The following is a 20,108-nucleotide window of genomic DNA, read 5'->3' as shown; positions in this document are numbered from 1 at the left end:
AGGCCTTGGTGGTTACACAGGGTTAGAATGACTCTGTGGGGAAGTGGGACTGATTTGTTGTAAATGTTTTAAAATATGAAGAATAATGCACTTTGGCTAAAGACTGAACTCAAAAGAAGTAGCACCTAGCAATTAATTGAGAGGTGAAATCAGCAGAGGAAAGATCTGCTTATTCTTTTATATTAGGTAATCAAACATTTTTTTTAGTGATGAGTAGAATAAATATTCTGCTAATGTGATGTTTTTGAAGGGAGAAAAATAAGAAAATCCCTGTATGGGACATGGAAAAAGAGATAACAAAGCCATGATAAAGAAACTATATTGCAAAAGCAACTGTTTAAAGCTCTGCTTAAATAAGAATCTCTATGTGAAAGGTGTTGAATGCTCAGGCTTTAAAAGCTAAAGCACTAATTGGTGTCCTAGAACTCTTTGACAAGATACTGCCTTGAATATCTTCCTTATAGCTAATTTAAACCTGCCCACATTAAGTTGAAAGCCATTACCCCTTTCCCTGTAAAAAGTACCTCTCCAGGTTTCTTTTAAACCCCTTTAGGGGGGAAAACTAACACACATTTTTCAGAAAAGCTTAATGGCATGTTCTATTTTGATAGTATTTCGGAGTTGCATTTGTGGTTGGACAATGAAATGTAGCCCAGGGAACAGCTTTATCTCCTGTTTCTTGGAAAGGTCCTGTGCACCTCCTGGGGACAGTGACAGTGGGATCAGAGATGAGGAGAGCAAGCAGGGCTGCCCCACTGGCAGAGGGATAGAAGGCAGCTTTTCTCTTAATTTTGTGAGGCTCTGAGAGAAAAGAAGTAGGAGGGTTCCACCTGCCGGTCAGACCATTATCCAGTTGCTGCTGAAAAGGATGGGGAAGGTTTCCAGATTCTGTGTTTGTCTGTGTGAGGCAGAGGGAGAGCAGCAGCTCAGGTCTGGCTGTTTTGCTGTCCATTCCCATCAGCAATCAGATCTGCATGCCAAGGGGATTTCATTACTGTAATGTTTTCTCTTGCAATGATTTTTCTCTTGAGGTTAAATAGATTAGTATCAGAGGCTCCTAAATTCCCTAATTAGCTACAAACCTAAAAGCAATCAGCCCACATGCAAACCCCACTGTCCTGTCTATTCTACTGGTGGTTGCTGAAATAAATAATATAGCTGTTAGGGAGTCATCCTCCTTGTGACTAATAGGGGCTGAGAGTTGCAGGTCATGATATTCATTGCCTAATAGGAGGCTTTTTTTCTTGTGAGTCAGAGCTAACCTGATGCCCTAGAATGGAGAAATGAGACAGTGTTTATTAGCCAAGTGTCACTGGAAGCCTGGAAACTTGTCACTTTTAGAAGCTGAAATTTGAAACACAGGTAATAAATATACTGATTTTCTGTCACCTTTCAAGCTCTACCCAAAGCAGCAATACAGCAGGTTGAATTTTCTGCAGATCCCACCTCTTGATTCATGACCTTGTCAACTGACACATTTTGGAAATCCAAGGAGCAACATTTTGCATCTTTATGATTTTTATTTCAAGCTGTCTGTAGACAGCCTGGGGCAGATGCTGTTTTGAGTTCCTTCAAGCCCTATTGCAACACTGGCGATACTACCTGCAGGAATTTGCCACCAAGCTGGGCTTCTGGAAGAAAGAGGAGCTGAGGGATTACCTAGCAAAGGCTTTATGTACATATTATGTGAACATTATACATGAAACATGTAGTGTTGAAATTAGTAACATAATTTCCACTGATTTTTTCACCCATTTTTTTGTCTCCTGTGAGATATTTATTATGATGTAAGGTGGAATATATCTGAAAACTTTGCACAGACTGCTAGAAAACAATTTATTTCCCTTTTCTCTCTAAAATGCACATTCTTACAGTACACCCTGCAGCAGAGCAAACCAGTAACACCCATTATTGAGCATGTTTTGAAAAAGATCTACTGCATGTCAGAAATATATAAAGCAGAGGCAGACAGTAAAAGAAAAAAGAAAAATTTTACTAATGTAGGCAGTTGAGTCTTCTGCTTCTATAATTCCATAACAGTACCAGAAGGAAAAACCAACAGAGATGTGTGGAATGCAAATCTCCAGAAGTCAAGGATGTTTGCAGTTAGAGTGTGTAAACAGTATCTAATTTTTGTGGGGGAACTGATTAGAAGCACCACTCGTCCTTGAAAGAGCCAGATAACATATTTAAAAACCAATCTGTAGCTGAATAAATGAACAATTGAAAAGGCTCAACAAATCCTCAGGATTAAATGGATCCTTGTTACAGGTTAACCATGATGGAAAGGTAGCATTAGTCTTCTCTCATTACCCTCTTGGGACTCACTTTCTCTCCTGATATGTTAATCACGTTTGATTGGAGAGGGAGAGATGCCACCTTGTGGAACTGGTTAAGCATTCCCTCTTGATTTCAAATTGCTGCCTTAGAAAAATACTGCTCTTCTGTAGGATGTAAAGAGAGAAACAGATTTCCTCTGTGTAGGCCTGTTGAGATATGACTGATGAGCATGGTCCTTTAGAGTGAACAAATGGCAACTCAGTGTGTGAAGGAAGGACCAGTCCAAAATGGAGATCTGGACCTCACAGCAGATGGGGAGTTTGCAAGCTGGCTTCTTGCTTGAAATGTGAGAGGTCAGATGCTGCTTTCTGTCTTTGCAGTCAGAAAAAGATATGAACCACAAGATTATTATGAGCACAGAATGGAAAATCTCATGTCCTGTACTTACTGGTCAGATAGGAAACTTTAAATTAATTTTAAGGTAATCTTGGCTTTAAACCAGTAGGACCACACTAATCTGTTTTAGGGTGCTGCATGGCCATGTCCATATACTGTCTGCATTTCAAAGACAGTATATGTACATATATGTCATGTATATGTCTGAATATGTGTGACACATAATGTGGATCACTATTTTTGACATGCTGTTGCACTATAAGATCATATCAGGAGATGTAATTAATTACATTGGTAGCTGGTCTCCATACTGCTGCTTTCTATAACACAAAATTAATTGTGGTGCAGCTGAGAGATAGACCAGATCCACACATCCTCCAACATGCTCTTCAAAGTTGAATAATGATATCCCTTTTACTAGTCAGATTTAACATTGGAATAACAGCAGCTGTCTAGATGCTGTCATCAAAATTTATTAATTCATTCATCTTACTTACTTTCTGTTAGTTGAAATAAATATGGAGTGATTTTTCTTTTTCATATACCTGGAGTTTTGCAATCATCGGGAAAGGCTTAGTCACCACTCCTGTGAGCTGAAAGAAAAGAATATGAGAAGAAAAACAGAGCAAAATATATATACAGAATTGTGTGCTTTGCAGATCTTGTACTTAGTTGTTTTTTTTGTTTTTTTTTTTTTTTTTTTTGGTAGGGAGAATATGGCCATATGTGCAATAAGGCTAAAGAAGAAAAGAAAACCAGCTGTGGTTGGTGGATGAATGCCTGAGGATGCAGCACAATGAGATGTGAGACAGCAGCAGCTGCCCCTCCCAGGCGCTGCTGCTTCGCTAGAGGGAGATAGAGCAGCAGCTTAGAGTTTTGTTTCATCTGTTTTTAGCCCCTGGGAAGTTTTTTTTCTGTGAGAAGGCTTCTTGTTAATTTGCCTTCTAAATCCTTCCCTTCCCTTTTGCAAGCACCCATGACTGATAAAAGAGACCCAGCAGAGGCTCTTGCAGAAATGTTTGAGATTCAAAATATACAAAGTACCGTGCCACTACATATAGTATATGTATCTTTGTAATATGCTGGCACTGGGCCATATTCTAGGATAATTTCTCCCTTATTCCTGCTAGGGAATGGATGACTGGGCATTTGTACTGTGCTTGTGAAAGGAGAAAGTTTCTCTTCAGGCCAGGCAGGGAGCTGGCATCTGCAGTTTGCCATTCTTTGTGTTGTTTTGCCAATGCCATCAATCTACACCCCCCTTGTAAAGAGCAAAAGGCAATCTGAGAAGAGTGGAGTAGCTACCTTAAATCAAAATGAACCCACAATGACAGATGGAGCTTGCAGCACAGACCCCCCTTGTTCCAGCCCCAGGGTAGCAATAAACTCTTCAGATTGCCCTGTCCAAAGTGGCCCAGGCAGAAGGGCACATGGATTTGTGGAAGAGAGTCCTGGTTTCTGAATAAAAACCCCTGTTTAAGGCATGAACTCATGGAGATGTCCAGCACAGATAGACAAATCATAGTATATGCTGAGCAAAGATTGTGATGAATAGGAAGAAACCCCCAAGGATCATCAAATCCAACTCCTGGCCCTGTGTTGGACACCAGGGGTCCCACCATGTGCCTGAGAGAATTTTCCAAATGCTTCTTGAATTGTCAGTCTTGGTGCTGTGACCACTTCCCTGGGAAGTCTGTTCCAGTTCCCAACCATGCTCTGCATGAAGAACCTTTTCCTAATATCCAGCCTAAACCTCTCCTGACCCAGCTTCATGCCATTCCCTTGGTCACCACGGAGGAGAGATCAGTGCCTCTTCCTTTGTGAGGAAGCTGTAACTGCAGTGCTCTCTCCTCAGCCTCCTCTTGTCCAGGCTGACCAAGCCAGGTGAGCTCAGGCACTGCCAAGGTCCTTCATTGTCTCTGTGCTTCCTTTGGGTGCTCTCCAAAAAATCTATTCCACTGAGCATGGAATGGAGGCAGCATCCCTCTGGAGAGCACTGTGGGCAAGTCTGGGCTTTTCAAGGGGAGGAGCAATAGTCCTTGAGGTCAGGAAAGGGGGGAGGAAATAAGGGAGGAGAATGGAAAAATGAGGGGGCAGAGTTCTCTTTGAGGGAGGAGGGAAATGAGGTGTTAGAACTGACTTACAAGGAAAAGAAGCATTCAGGTGGGTTACTGCAACCAGGAGCAGCAAGAGTTTTTTTTTTTTTTTCTTTTTAAATTAAGGAACAATCAGTATTTCATTCCATTTCAAAATGGAAAACTGTTCCTTTTTCATTAAAAATGTACGTTCCATAAAATATAGATCAGCAGCAGGCCCCTCTGGTGAACAGTGAGTTACAGTCCTCCCAATTTGAACTAAATTATTTGTGTTGGTTTTATGATCTGAAATGCAAAGTCCTGTGCTCCAGTGCTTCTTTCCAATGATTTTAAGCAATTTTTTATAATATTTGCAGCTTTTTAGTGTCTGAACAAAGCAATACATTCAGGAATTATGAGAGGAAAAAGGGAAAGGAAACCAGAAGAGCACTACTTACAATGGAAAATAATAATAAAAAAGTTGCAAAGCACTCCTGTGTAGGGAAATGTGGAAAGGGAAGCAGGACTGAGTAATGGAACCTTAGTGTATAATCTCTTCAAAATTCAAGTACTTCATATTGAATCATTTGACTTGAATCTGAACCTACAGTTATAATTACAAGTCAGTTCTAGAACATGAAGGGCCTTTCTCCATGCAAAATGCAGAAAATTTTGCCTAAGGATCACCTTTTCAAACCCAGTTTCAGTTCAGCAGAGTCTTGTACTGAAACTCAACTAATCTTATGTGACATCCAATATTAGTTGCAGCTATGAAGGAACATCAGAAGAACATTAAGAAATGTTTTATTACTAAACAACAGAATCACGCCCAGCCTTGGCTTCATTTGAAACTACACTTTTCCATTTATTTGTTCAAAACCAAAACTAATAAAGCTCTTGGGCTGTCCTGAGTTGAAAAAAGAAAGTTGGAGAGGGACTTTTTACAAGGGTGTGTAATAATAAGGTAAAGGAGAATGGCTTTAAACTGAAAGAGGGCAGGTTTAAATCAGATATTAAGAAGAAATTCTTTACTGTGAGGGTGGTGTGATGCTGGAAGAGGTTTCCCAGAGAAGCTGAGATGCTCCATCCATGGAAGTGCTCAAGGCCAGGTAGGATGGAGCTCTGAACAATGTGATGTAGTGAAAGCTGTCCCTGCCCATAGCAGGGGAGTTTGAACAAAATGACCTTCAAGGTCCTTTCCAACCCAAACCATCCCTTGATTCTATGACTCCTTAGAAGTTATGCATCATATGTGCCATATTGAAAGAGTAATTTGTACAGATTTTTCAGAGTATTGCTCCAAAGTGTCCCTGAACATGTATCAGCTTATTTTATTTGAGATGTCTTGAAAATTACCTCATTCTTCTGGGCACTACATTGCTACATGCTCTATAGGTTCCTTCCACACACATTCATAAATATTGTGGTGCAAATATATATATATATATATATATATATATTACATAGAATGATTCAGATGTAAAGGCATTGACTCCTAAGGCCTGAGCTGTGTCCTACTGAACACCTCCCCTTTCACTGAAAGTTGTTGAAATTAATTTGAACTTTAGAGCTGGTCACCAGTGCCCGATGCAGCTCCCTCTGAAGTCTGAAGTGTGGAAGACCATTGATTTCAGGGAGAGATAGTTTTGCTCTTCAAAGTAAATTTTTATGACAGATCCCTTGAAGATATTAAGGACAGCAAGACTTCTTCCCACTGAATGTCACAGGTATCTAAGAACAAACCTGTTCAATAATTTTGTTGTAAATTGAAAGTCAATTAATTATTATGTGGCCTCTAACACAGTTAAACCTTTTTTCCCCCCAACATTTGAGCCATTGGCTCTGTGATCATTAGAGTTTTATAAACATAATACTCTTATACCAGTTTTTATAAATAATAAACTTTCAATAGACAAAATTGCCAGTCTGTCGACAAGACTAATTATGGTTTAAATTTTGTGCCATTCACAGAGGCATATAAATTCTCTCTTTCAATATAACACCTTTTACATAGTATTCCTAATTGCTGTAGTGTAGACTTCTGTTGCTGTCTCTTTGAAATGCCTCTTGTTTATACATTTAATTTATTTTGCAAGATTTTAACCCTTGGCTGTGTTTACATTCACAGCTGTGAAAAATTTTGCTTCTAAGTCTCAGAGCCTTTTTCCCATCAATGTGTTTCGGAAGTCTCTATGGTTGTTCTTAATTTGGAGGAGTGTAGGATAAGGAACTTATGGGATCCAGATATTTACCCATATTCCTGCAATCCTCAGCAGGCACCTCAGTGATTTCAACTGGGAGGTATTCCAGGGGAAGACACAGACAGAAATTCCAAGTGGTTGCTCCCTGCCAGCACAGTGCAATTTACTGGGATAGAACAGGTTTGGTACTTCTGAGGATGGGGAAGGGAACCTGTTACCATTTTTCCTCCCTTTCCAACTGAGAAAAAGAGCTGCTGCACGCCAGCAGCATGTGCAGTAATGAGACACAGGACCAAGAGTTTGGAATGGGCAGTCTGTGAATCCTCTTCCTGTGATGGCTGGAGGATATGTAATTGGTACAGCACTGTGAATTCTCCTTACTCTCCTCAAGCATTTATAAGTGCTAGCAAGTCCAGTAAGAGCAGCCACAGACCTTTTGCTAGCTCTGCCTTGCCCTGCCAGGTCCCTGCCCTGTCCTGCCAGGCTTGTCACCATCTGGCTGTGTGTGAAACAGCCTGGCACCAGGAATCCTTGTGCCTGATGTGGGGTTTAAATGTGAAATACCAGCTAAGGACTTAAAAGTCCAGGCACAGGTTGTGTGTGGAGGGTGCATGGCTATGAACAGCTCCATGACAGGCAGTTGCTGCTGGTTGGAGAACAGCCTTGAGGGCTGAGAAGAAATTGCTATATATCAAAATATGTAAATATAACAAAGAATAGAAGCAATGGCAAAGCATGGAAACACCCAGGCTGATCAGCCAGGTGCCATCTCTGCCACAGCCTGGAAAAATAGCACCCTAGAGTGTCACCCTGTGTTTTGTCTGGAGTGGAGACCTAACCATCCAGAAATATAAGTGTCTTGTGAGAGCCCCAGATCCTGAATTTGGGGAGAAGAGTGGGATCACCATCTGCTCTTCTTGGATGTCACTGAACTTGGCAGGAACCACATGCTACAGAGAAAGTGGGTGGGGAGGTTTGAGGATCTGCCCAAATTATATATATAAAGGATTAGCATTAAATAATTACAGATCTAAAGGTAGGCTCAGGATTTTGCTACTTGCCACCGCTGCTCAAGCACTTATATGAGACCAAGTGGTAGGTGCATAAAGATATATTGAAACAAAATTCCCTATTTATAATATCTATACATATTGTCCCATCAAGATTTTTGTGGTCTAAAATTGAGACTGGTATGAGCAAATTTGAAAAAAGTGAAATTTGTGACTGAAAAGTAATTGGGTAAAGTAAAAATGAAGGAGAGAAAAGCTTTGATCAAAAGATCTAAACAGATTTCGTAAAACTGAATCCAGTATATGCAACCACTCTTTGTATGTTAACTTGTATGCTTAAGTTTACATATGTGTACTCCAAATCCCTTCACATTATAAGCATTTGCTAGAATGGATGTGGGTATTCTGTGGAAAAATTAAATGTAGGCTGGGAATCTGGGGTGTGCAAAAAAGATCCAGGCTCAATAGTCTGCAATCCAGGTGTTGAAGGGTCAGGTCCCAGCACATGCCTCCCACAGTGTTGGCCCAAGACTCCACACCTTTCATTGTTTGCTTCTTGGGATGGAAACCAAGTTGGAATGTCATTGGCAGAGGAATCTAGTGATCTACTTGTTTCCAGAACAGAATAGCTGTACCCTTTGGTTCAGAGCCTGTCCAGCCTAAATCCTTAGGCAGAGCTGTACTCAGCTATATTTATACCCTCAATTTATTGGGGCTCAGTTTTAAGATGCTTGTCTAAAGAGATGGAGCCAGGTCCATACAATGGTTCAGAATTGATCCACACTCTACACCCATCTCCTGCACATTTTTTAACTGCCTCCTGGTTTTAGTGAATAATTTTACCAAGCTTTTGGCCTGTCTCAATGCCAACACTTACACAGCACTGACACCCTCCAGTAATTGAATCATACCACTCTTGGTGAAGTAAAGCATCAGATCTGTTGGTATAAGAAAGATAAAAATAAATTGCCTCTGCTGTGAAATCTGGAAAAGGCATCTGCAATGGCAGACAGTGACAGTGAATATGTTTGGAGAATCAAGGGTACATGAGCCAAAATGCACAGCAGCATCTTTAGCAAATAAGTGTGTGCTGAAGTCAATGGGAGCAGCAGGAGAGCAGCACCTCTAGGAAAAAGAAAAAAAGGTTTTCCATATGTTTTGAATTGCAGGCCAGTACATAAAAGAGTGGAATGTGAATCTTCCTAATGCTTAAAGAACACAGAAAGAGTGGTGCTTACTAATTATCTTTTAAATTGGCTAATATGTCACCTGATGAGTATGTGCCTCTGCTGGGCCATCTGGGAGTTTAGTAGCTGCATGAGGCATTAGGTTACATTACAAAACACACAGGAATTCATTATCTGGGGCAATTCTCTTTCAGCCAACAAGCTATTCTCCCTACTTGAAGCCAATGAGTTTACTTTCCCATGAAACCTACTCTGCATTCACTCCCTAAAATAAGTACTAATTAGCAAAAGATAACAGTCAAATAAACCACTTTAATTGGGAAACAGAAATTGGCAGTTAAACATAAAAGTGTGTATGTAAATATGCTGATTATCTTCAGAGTTTGATAAAACATCTGTTTTCTCTGTAGAGTGCAGGTATTTCTTCCCAAACCATGAGAACACTGCTATTATCTCAATGTCTTAATTATATAAATTAAAAGGAGTCCAGTGTAGTAAACCTGACACCATTTTTTTTCTATCTGAGAGATGCTGGACTGCATTTTGCCTTAATACACTCCTTCAAGTAAGTACCTGTAGTTAAAAAATGAAAAACATTATATCCTTTCATTCCTTCTTCATGTTGTGACGGAAAAGTGAAGATTTTCGAAGAGCAAATTAAAAAGGATGAAAAACATTGACATGAGTTTATTCAAAGTCTTCATACTTAGTTTCTTGATTTGAAAATTTGAATTTTACATTTTACTTTATGCAGTTCAAATACTGACGGACTAGCTCAAACAGAGATTTGTGATCCCATTAAGTTGGAAAATTTCAGAATTATTGAAGCAAACAAGGTAAATAATTTTGTGTCAAATTGTTCAGGACAATATATTTGTCCTGCAGTGTCCCAGTTCTGGGGTCATTCTCTATTAGAAAAACATTGTATCAGAACATTTTCAGCCACCTTGACTCTCCAATCTTACAAGGTCATTCACTGGAAAGCAGCAAGGTCATAGAGCAATTATCCTCTCTAGACATCTTGTTTTTATTACCTTTAGCATGGTTATTACTGAAATGCACATTTGCATTCTGTGACAGAATCAACATAGATTACATCTAGTTGGACTGATCTTAATCTCCTGGAGACTAATTTTTGAGGTTCTTGAGCATGCATTAAATTTTAATTTGCCCAGAATTGTCACAGCTAAATGGGTTTGCAGGACTGAAGCCATTCACAAAGCTTATGGTTGTGAATTTTCTCAAAAACTACATGGGATAAGCACAGAGCCTCTAGGTTTCCTGATGGAAAAAAAAAAAAGTTTATTGTATTGTTCAAAATATGAATTTATTGTTTTGAAAGGGGCAATCTGAACCAAATAGTGAATTGTTATTTGGGGATACATACATTTATACCAGCTTTCTCCTGGGCAAGGAAGGCAGCAGATTTTAGTCCAGTCTTCTTCCATTCTGCGGTGTCACCTGCCAGCAGAGGCCATTGTATGGCAGAGCCAAGGGAAAAATGGCCTTTCCATCAATTCTGTGTGAAAATGTGAGCAGGTGGCAAGGCATATTGAACACTTAAAATTGATTGCATGGTTCTTAAAGACCTCTGCATGTAGGTGACCATAAACTTGAACCTTAGGTCAGAGGGCCAAATACACCTGCTCTAATTTGTAATTAAAAATCTGTAAATGAACAGGAAAGTTTCTTCTTCCCTAGCAGTGTGCTCACCTCAATCCTGTGGTGTCCTTATTGAATTCAATATGAGCTTTTATTTCCAAGTTCCTTTAACCTATCTTTGTTTGCCTTATTCTGAAAAATAGCAGTTCCCCTGCTAGTTTAAACACAGGGCGAGTATGGCAGCAAGAAGACAGCATAGAAACAACAGCTGGTGCAGGAAATTATGCACTTGTTAATAATAACCATAATAGTAAAAGACACTGTGCCTACACCAGCTTTCACAGAAGCTGTGCTCCTTGGTCTACTTATTCACAATTGTCCCTTGAAAAATATCCATTGGAAACTGTAAAGCACTGAATATTAAATGCCCTGAGACATTTATGCTAGAATTCCAGGTTTCTAAGAGGTTAAAAATACTTGGAAACCCTCATGCCTTGCAGTGCATATTCTGTATTAAGGAACCACTGATGGAATGAATGCAGCTGTATTTTCAACTGGGTAAACAGTGTTCCATAGACTTGCAATGTTATCTGGGGCTACACTCCTGTTTCCAATTATGGGTCTTTATTTTTCTCAATCCAGTGAGGGAAATGTCTTCCTAAGTCAATGTCACAACAAGAGTTGACTGAAAAGTTCTAAAATATGGGATCAAAAGAAGGGAAAAAAAAAAGAGGAATAGATTAAAAATGAATCTTCTGTTTTTGAGTCAGCTGGAGAACTGATGAAAACAAATATGAAGTAATGCTTTAGCAGTCTGGACATCAATGACTAGGTAAGATACAACAGATATAAATTTTTCACAGCCATTAACAGACTTACTGATCCTTTTTGGTTTCTGGAGAAGGTATGAAGAAACATTTGATTGCAGCAGCAGGGCTCCTGCAGTCTGTAGCCTTAATCAAGAGAGAGGCCAACAATATGTTATTGCTAGAGCTAATGTGAGTGCAAAATTCTTACTGGCAGAATTAATCAGACTACCAACAGATTTATCAACTCCATCTGCTACCTATTCCTATTTCAAATCATAGCACCTCTGCACCAAGACATTTCCAGCTTTCTGCAGGCAAATGCAACAAGAAGAAACTCTCTGTAATGATGGAGGGCTTGACGAGAGTGCAAATGCTCTGAGCAAATCCTTGCTCAAAGAGTGGTCAGCTCACACATCTGAAAGCTCCTCCAGAGATAAAAGCCAAGCAGCAGAGTGACTCTGAAACCTAATTGTTATTGCTAGCAAAAGCTCCTCATGCAGCTGTGCCAAAATACATCATCAGCACAATGTGGCAGCCACAGGGTGAAGGGGTGCATATAATTTTCATCATTTTTAGCAAATGGCAAAAAATGCTTGCTGAAGACAAGGAGTTTAAGGCTCTAATCAGCCTGCTGATGCTTGGACCCTCCTCCCTCATGGGTGTCCACAGGCTTTGGAGCAGGTTGAAAGAGCACAGAGAGGAGCAGCCCTTGTGCCAAGGCTGCCCAGCTGGGCAGCTGTGAACAACCCCCTTTCTTGAGTGGAAAACCCCATGAAGAGCTGTCTTAATAGCTCCCAGCTTTCACTTGTGCCCAGGACCCCTTAGCATCAGGCTTCATGTATGGACATAGCACAGAGCCTATTAGTGATCTCCTCAGGGCCATGGGCACAGCATGAGCATTCACACTCACATTTTAGAGCAGACAGCCAGAGAAGATCACAAAGTACAGAGCTGGCAGGGAAACCTGTGTGCAGCAAGCTGGCAATAAGACAGTTTGATTTCCTTCATTGTTGAGTGGGTGTTTACGTGTGTTGAAAGTTTGCTTTCCCCCCTGTCCTCCAGTTAAATGCATTTTCCTTGATGTCTGAATTGATTTTTGGACCCAGAAAGGTGAAGGGGTCTATTAAGCAGAAGTGTGCTGGCTGCAGGGCAGTGTGTTCTGGGGAACTGCAGGCACAGCATGGCAATTCATTTCTTTGCAACTCTGTTGTTTTGTCATGAAAGCAAAGCCTAATTGAAGATAGTCAGTCTTTAATGAATAAAGCTCTCTGTAATTTCCAGCTGTGGCCATGTAATCAGCGTTCATCTGCATGAAAAGGACTTTCTGTGCCCATATTTCATTTTGATGTGCATCTGTGCCTGTGTTTTGCCCTCCTGATTGGGTTGACAGTTTTCATCTTTATTAGTTCTGTCTTTCACGTCTATCTTTCTATTTGTGTTAGAAAACAGAAAGCCCCCAACAGATTTATATAATCTAATAGTTTATTAGAGTGTTCCTCTGAACTTGATCATTCAAATTAATTAAATTCTGTTTGGTTTTGCTTACTATTTTCCAAATCATTTTGTTATAGCACTTCAGAATTTTTTCTGCCATGTTATTTTTGGTCACTCTCGCTCCACAGCACCACTGTGCCACTGCAACACACTTTTTAATTAGTTTCACCGCAGTCATCAGCTTTGTGATTATCTCTGCATCTTGAACACCTGGTCTGACTTTAGAAATGACTTGCCATCTGGTCAAATACTGGGTAATTATAACAATTTAATGGCAGGATAAAATAGTATTGGTTAAGAGACTTGATTGTTCCCTCCATTCCTTCCCCTCATGCAGTTTGGTTGCATTACTTCAAATTAAATTAAAATCCCATCATCAAGTTATCGCTCTTGGGTGGGTTTTTTTATCCCTCATTCACAATACTCATAAACATCTCCTGGAGTTAGTTTAGTTTTAGGCTCTCCAGACATTATGTCTCTAAGAACAGTGCAAATTACTGCTTTAGATTCCTTGATAGGATACTTATTCTATAACTTGCATTGCATATCAATAAATGAAGCAATAAATGGGTCTTGTCTGGAAACTTAATGCTTGGACAACTGCAGGGGAGCCATTTGTCAGGAACATGCAAATGGAATTTCACTAATGTTACAAAATGATGGGGGTTTTTTTCTGTAAAAGTAGTTTAATACTACTGTATGCTACTCTTGGCAGCTGATATGCATCACCAGATTATAAGTAAGCTGATTGTTGTGAAAAAGTCAGTGGATCAGATAACAAACTTGATGCAGACTTGTCATTTTATGATCAACTCATTTTATGACACTTGGGTGAAGAAGTTATTCTCCCATTAGATATTAGCTCAGAAAGTTATTTGGGAAGCAACTTCTCCAGTGTTTTTAGTATAAGAAACCAGAAAAAGCTATATTTTTAGTAAAATAATCTGGTTTGGAAAAGTAAATGGATGTGGTTCATATTACTTTCTTTCACATTATGCAAAGGAAAAAAACACTCTAGTTTTTGGGGTTTTTTTACATTTTATTCCTTTCACTATTTTTAGTTTACTGAAGTACATTGTTGTAATTATTCATGATGATCATGATGCTAACAAAAGCAATAATGAGGTATCTTTCCATTGAGAAATGAATGAGAAGAAGAACCCTTTTGTAGCTTTTTTTCAGGTACTACTGGCAAGAAAAAAAAGCCTATTTATTTTTCTAAGGATTCTTTCTTGTATAAGTAACAAAGAGTATTGGATTGATTTTTCAGCCAGGTCCCTGGGAAATTAAATACTTTTGTCATGTAATACTTCCTCCTAGCTAACACCAAGTTTAGTCTGTAACAGCACCACATCTATGAAACAAAGAAAACATTGATGGTGGAGAATGGAAGGGGACATGGAATTAAATGTGGAAAGCCAATGGTAATCAACAATATTGTCCATGTATCAAATAAAAATCCCCTTATTATATCCAACACATGTAGGATGTGACAGGGCAGCCTGAAACTCTATCCTTATCCACTGGAGATGAGACTTCCCTGCCCCCATCTCATTTTAAGCTGCTCACTCTACTCTTTAGCTGCACAGCACGAGGACTTCTGATCCCAGGAACATTTGCTCCAGGTCCTGGATGTGACCCTTTCTTTGTCAAATATATATTTTTATTCAAATTCTTAAAACCTCATAGCAGTTAGGCCAAAGTACCACCAGACAGGAGATGCCCATATGAGACCTGGTGCATGCAAGAGCATCAGTCTCTCCACCAGTCCAATGCACATTTCCCTGCTCACCTCTGGGTCACAAACTAGCACTGTCCAGAGCTTTAGGGATTCTATTTGTGAAAGTAAAAGCCCTTGAAAGCATGAAGGAACCAACTGGTAACAAAAACAAAATACCTAAAAAAGGCAAAAAAAAAGAAAAAAAAGACCAAATATACATGTACAACATGAGTACAACCCGGACTTTTCATGAGAGGAAAATTATTTTTGTGATAAATTTTATAATCAATCCAAATCCAAACTATTCTTTAATCAGAAAATTCAGAGCAACAGCGGTTTTGGTTAAAGTCTTTACATCAGGACCTCACCACTGCTCCCAATTCTCCTATGTAAATTTAGGTCATAAGTCTGCAATCATTTGCCTTTGGGTAAGGTCTTGCATGGTACCACTCTGGTGTCTGATTACAGAGCTGGGGTCATGGCAATGCAGCTGCACTGTGGTCCCATGTTCCTCATGTCACAATCCTGAATGACAAATGTCTAAATCTTCACCCCATAATTGACTTACGTTACCTGGTAAGTCTGAGGATCAAAACCTCAGGGTTGAAGCAAAGTGGTGGTTGTTGGCTTGCATGGACATGTACTAGCAAGATTTTTTTTTAGTTTTTAAATTATACATTTCCCTCATAAGTAAAACACTCTCTCCTGCAAAACAATAAAAGATGGGAATTAGTTTGTCTCATTTGTGTGTGGGACATTTTAAATACAGCATGAAGCAGCAGGGAGTTCTTCCCACTGTCACTGCGTGTTTTCAGGTGAGCAGAGGTGATCTTCATGCTAAAGAAAGTAACTGCTGTGATGAAACTTAGGGATGAAACACAGGGAACAAACTTCTGCTGTGATGAAATATGGGCAACAACTTCTATTCATAACCCTACTGAAACTCCAGTCCTATCAATATGTGTGAGTAAACTTATTTCCCACATATTTCATTTTATTTTATATTAGCTATATCATACTGTTCCAAGCTTACAAGTATGAAGCCACTAAATCTAATTTCAGCTAAAAAAAAAAAAGTGATGTAAATTGTGAGTTTCATAGGGTTGATCACATTGTTTCTTGTGAAACATGAGGCATTCCTAGCGGAGGAGAGTTTAAAACCAGTTGGTTGATCTACAGGTATATCAACGAAAAGAACTAAGGAAATTTGCAAAACTGCAGGCAGTCCAAACTAGTAAAATAAGCCATCAGCTTGTAATTTCAACTTTGTGCCTTGACATCATTAAAGGTGTTTTGGCTAGTCTTGACTGAAACTAATATGAAACACAGAAAATACAAAACCCAGACTTTATTCTGTATTTCCTTCCCCATAGGTGCTTCAACAACTGTCAACAGAGAGGACTGAACTTACAGTGTGCTCTTTTAATTTTCTGTAATGAAAGGATGATGGAAAAAAGAGAAATAAAAATGTGGGGGAGGGAGCTGAGTGTGGCTTAGGCTCTGGATGTGATACTGAGATAGCAGCAGCCAAAATGTCAAAAACCCATTCTGCCCTTGGCAGCAAGTCAGTCCCTGGGGGAATTTGGACATGAAGTACTGGAGAGGGCACCATGTTCATGCAATCCTTTGTATAAGTTCTCTTTAAGTGTCATAATTTTAGAGAGTGGATCAAATTAATTTTACTCTCTCTCCTTTGCTCCTCTGCTCTACACATTTTTTCTCATGCTGCCAATATGATGGCAGGTTGGTCTGGGCTGCAAACAGGGCACTCAGGACCTCAAGGCGAGAGGATGAGCCAAGGGAACTCAAAGAATAAATTAATTATTTCAAAGACAGTAGCAGATTCAAAGCTCCAGGTGAAGTCTAGCACTCCTGGAAGAAAGACAGAGGGACAGTGTCAGTGTGCTTTATTCCAAGTGTCTCTGGAAAACAAAGAAATAATCAATCAAAGAAATAAAACCTCCCAACTATCATTCTTACAGGCTAGTGCTGTATATAATCTTAGCCAAGCTCCCGAGAAATGCTGTTAATCTTGATGTTCTCCTGGTGCAGACTCAATAACTATACAAGGGAATAAAAAGGAAGACTTTCTTGGAAATCAAACATTATCTCTAAAGGGTTTTCAAAGTGTTTTTTTTTTTTTTTTCTCTTTTTGTGCGGGCACATGGCTGTTATCAGAACAGATTCTATTAGTGATTCATCTAGGCTGATCTTATTTCTCAGAAAATGGTGAATATTCCCAATAAATGGGCATGAAATCCTTGTTAGCATTTTGTGATAACCTATTAATTCCCTTTCACTAGTATTAGTCGTATGCCTCAAAATGGGAGTATTTATAGTTTTCTAGTGAAATTTCTAACTGCTCTAGCAGTGCCACTAGATAATATTTTCTCATAGTTTCTTGATATTTTAGTGAAAATTAAATAATTCAGAAAATGCTGCATGATTACAAATTTTATGGTGAAATGATGCACAACAGATGACATTTTCTGTCTGTCCTGCTGTCTGTATCTGTGTCTGTAGGAAAATCTCCAATCTGAACAGCTTCTCAGGAACCAGGATTTGCCAGCTAGATTGAGATTCCTACAACAAGTTTTCTTTCCTGTGGCTTGTTTTGTGAAACTCATGTCTGAATACAAACAGACCAAGCTGGGCTGTACCTTGTACTCCATGCCACTGACTTTTCTTCTTGCTAAATCAATGTGTTGTCCCCAGATTTTGCCAATTTTTGACCAGGTGAAGAGCATGGAAAGTGGAGCAGAGAAAATGGTGTTGAGTGTGTGAGTATCAGGACTCTTTTAGGGGCACCTAAGTCCATTTGCTCAAAAATGTGGTTCATTGCCTTGAGCCATTGATATAATATATCATATATATATATATATAATATATTATATATTATATGATATATATTATATCACATATAATAGCATGAGTGCTGAAGTGATGCTGGTGAAGGCTGAGGGTCCCATACCTTAGCTGGAATCCTTGCAAGCCTTCCTTTGCTGCCTGCATGAGTGAGTGCCCACGCCACAGGCTGTGTGAGTGAGCAGGTCCTTGCCCTGCTGTCACACCCCAGTCTGTTGTCACTGTCAGAAGCCATCCCTTGCTGGATGCTGAGTGACAGCCTCTTGCTGTTGCAGTCCCACCTACAGCTGGCCAGAGCCCCACAACTCTGGCAAGAGAGTTTTCACAGAACAATGCTGCCTTTGTTGGGTATTAAAAGCACATGAACAGCTGCACTTCCATAGGAATATAGCCCACAAATAAAGCTTTGCCTGTATTTAGGCCCAAACAGAATCCCTCCTTCACACCCAATTTCAAGGGCTAAAGATTGAACACAGTATTTACATTTCATATACAGGCAAGATGTCTGGAACCCTTATAAAAACATCATTATTTTTATATTCTGTAGATGCTGAACCACAGGCTCATTATGCCAAAGTGATGCCAAATCAGAGACTCACACCTACACCTGATTATGAAGCAATAATATTTTTTTGCTAAAAAATATTTGTGTTATATATGGTATTTCCATCATGTCTACAATAGCAGCAGTGATCAATTATAAATCTTGCAAAGCTTACTTGCCTCACTTGTCAAGTGGTTTATTATGAAAAGCTCCCTAAAGACCATCAAGTGACATAAGTTATTCCACATTAAATGGAAAATTGATCTAGTGGCTAAAGAAGCTAATGTTGAGATGTTTTCTGCACCAGGAATCATGAATTTCCAGCTTGCTACAGTTTGAAAAGAAATCTAGTGTGTACTTTATAATGTAACTAAAGTAATCTCTAATAAAATATTGCAAAGAGGCAGTTTTTCCAAGCAAACAGAAGCTGAAGTAGCTTCTGGATGGACACCACCACAGGGTGTTTTGCTGAAGCAGCAGAGCAGCACTGCAGGACAGTCTGGGAGCTTCCCCTGCACCTCAGCACAGGGGTGTCTGTGAGACAGCAGAGCCAGGGAAGCAGCCAAGCCTGCAGGGACTCTGGGAATTGCAGTGTCCTGAATGAGCACCTGGAGGCCAGGTTTGGCCCAGACACTGCAGCTCCCAGACTGGCTGCCCCAGGAATTTGTAAAAGAGCTCAGAAGGGATGTCACCTGATACCTAACTGCACAATTACCTGGTATAGCAATTACCTCAGCCTTCCTCTATATTTTAGATAAACTTGTTCTCCTGGATGAACTGGGAGATTTGAGCAAACAATTGATGAAGAAGTGTGAAGGCTTTGCTGCTTTGGGTGGCTTAGCATTAATCAGGTGGAACCAAAGCAGCAAAGGGCAGTCAGATTGTAGACTGACCTGATCCTGCATCACAACTGGTCTGCAATGTGCTGCATTTTGGTCTCAGTCTTTCAACTAATTAATGCAAATAGGCTTTATTGTTGTCAGTATATTGACAGTACAAGGTATTAAAGTCTTTGCAGAGGGCAGAGCAGACTCAATAACATCAATTCTGTCATTGGACATAGGGGAAATTTAACACCTCCTCTACCACAGTGCAGCAAAATGAAATAAACTTAAGAACATTTGCATGGCCAAATGGAAAACCAGGAAACTCCAAACTTTGCCATAAATCCAACAGTCACCCATGCCTATTCATGAGTCCAGCAGTTAGTCATTCAGCAAAAAAGGATATGGCAAAAATGGGTGGGATATTACAGGCAAAGCTTGTCAGTATTTATTTATTTATACACATATGCATGGACTGAAATAGGAGTTCAAGAGAAGTAAGGTATGTTCCCATTGTTTTCTTCCTTTAGCAAAAAAATGCTTGTATATCCACATTTGACTGGACAGCATGGCATGTCAGGATAAGCAGTGGCAGGGGTGTCACAGGGAGGCTCTTGGCACCATGCATGAACATGAACTGTGCCAGCATATTTGCTGTTCATTCCTTTGTGTCCCATACTCGTCAGCTGTGACCCCACACAACAATCCTGTTGCAGCCACAGTGGTATCTTCTGAGTGTTGTTTTGGGATAAGGGCAGCCCAGAACCTCAGTCCTGGTGGGTCACCTCTGAACATGTTACTGGTATCCCCCATTTGCTGTTGTTCTGGAAGAAGTCCTATTTTTCTGGTGAGTCATCCGAGTAAGGAGTTGGCCATCAGCAGCTTCCAGATGAGTGTTTAAAACCTCCCTGAACATCAGAGCTTATCCATTCAGGGAGGAGCACCAATGTCCCCTATAACTACCATCCAGGGAGCACAGTGTACATACAGAAACACAGAGTGGGAAATGTGCTTGAGGGTTAATCAAGTACCATGAAATGCTTAAGGGGCTTATTCTTAGTTCTTCAAAGCAAAACTCAGAGAACCCACCAAGTGTATCCC

Source organism: Oenanthe melanoleuca, chromosome 1 (assembly GCF_029582105.1).
Source record: "Oenanthe melanoleuca isolate GR-GAL-2019-014 chromosome 1, OMel1.0, whole genome shotgun sequence".
Taxonomy (NCBI): Eukaryota; Metazoa; Chordata; class Aves; order Passeriformes; family Muscicapidae; genus Oenanthe; species Oenanthe melanoleuca.
The sequence above is the reverse complement of the archived record's forward strand: the minus strand, read 5'-3'. Positions refer to the sequence as shown.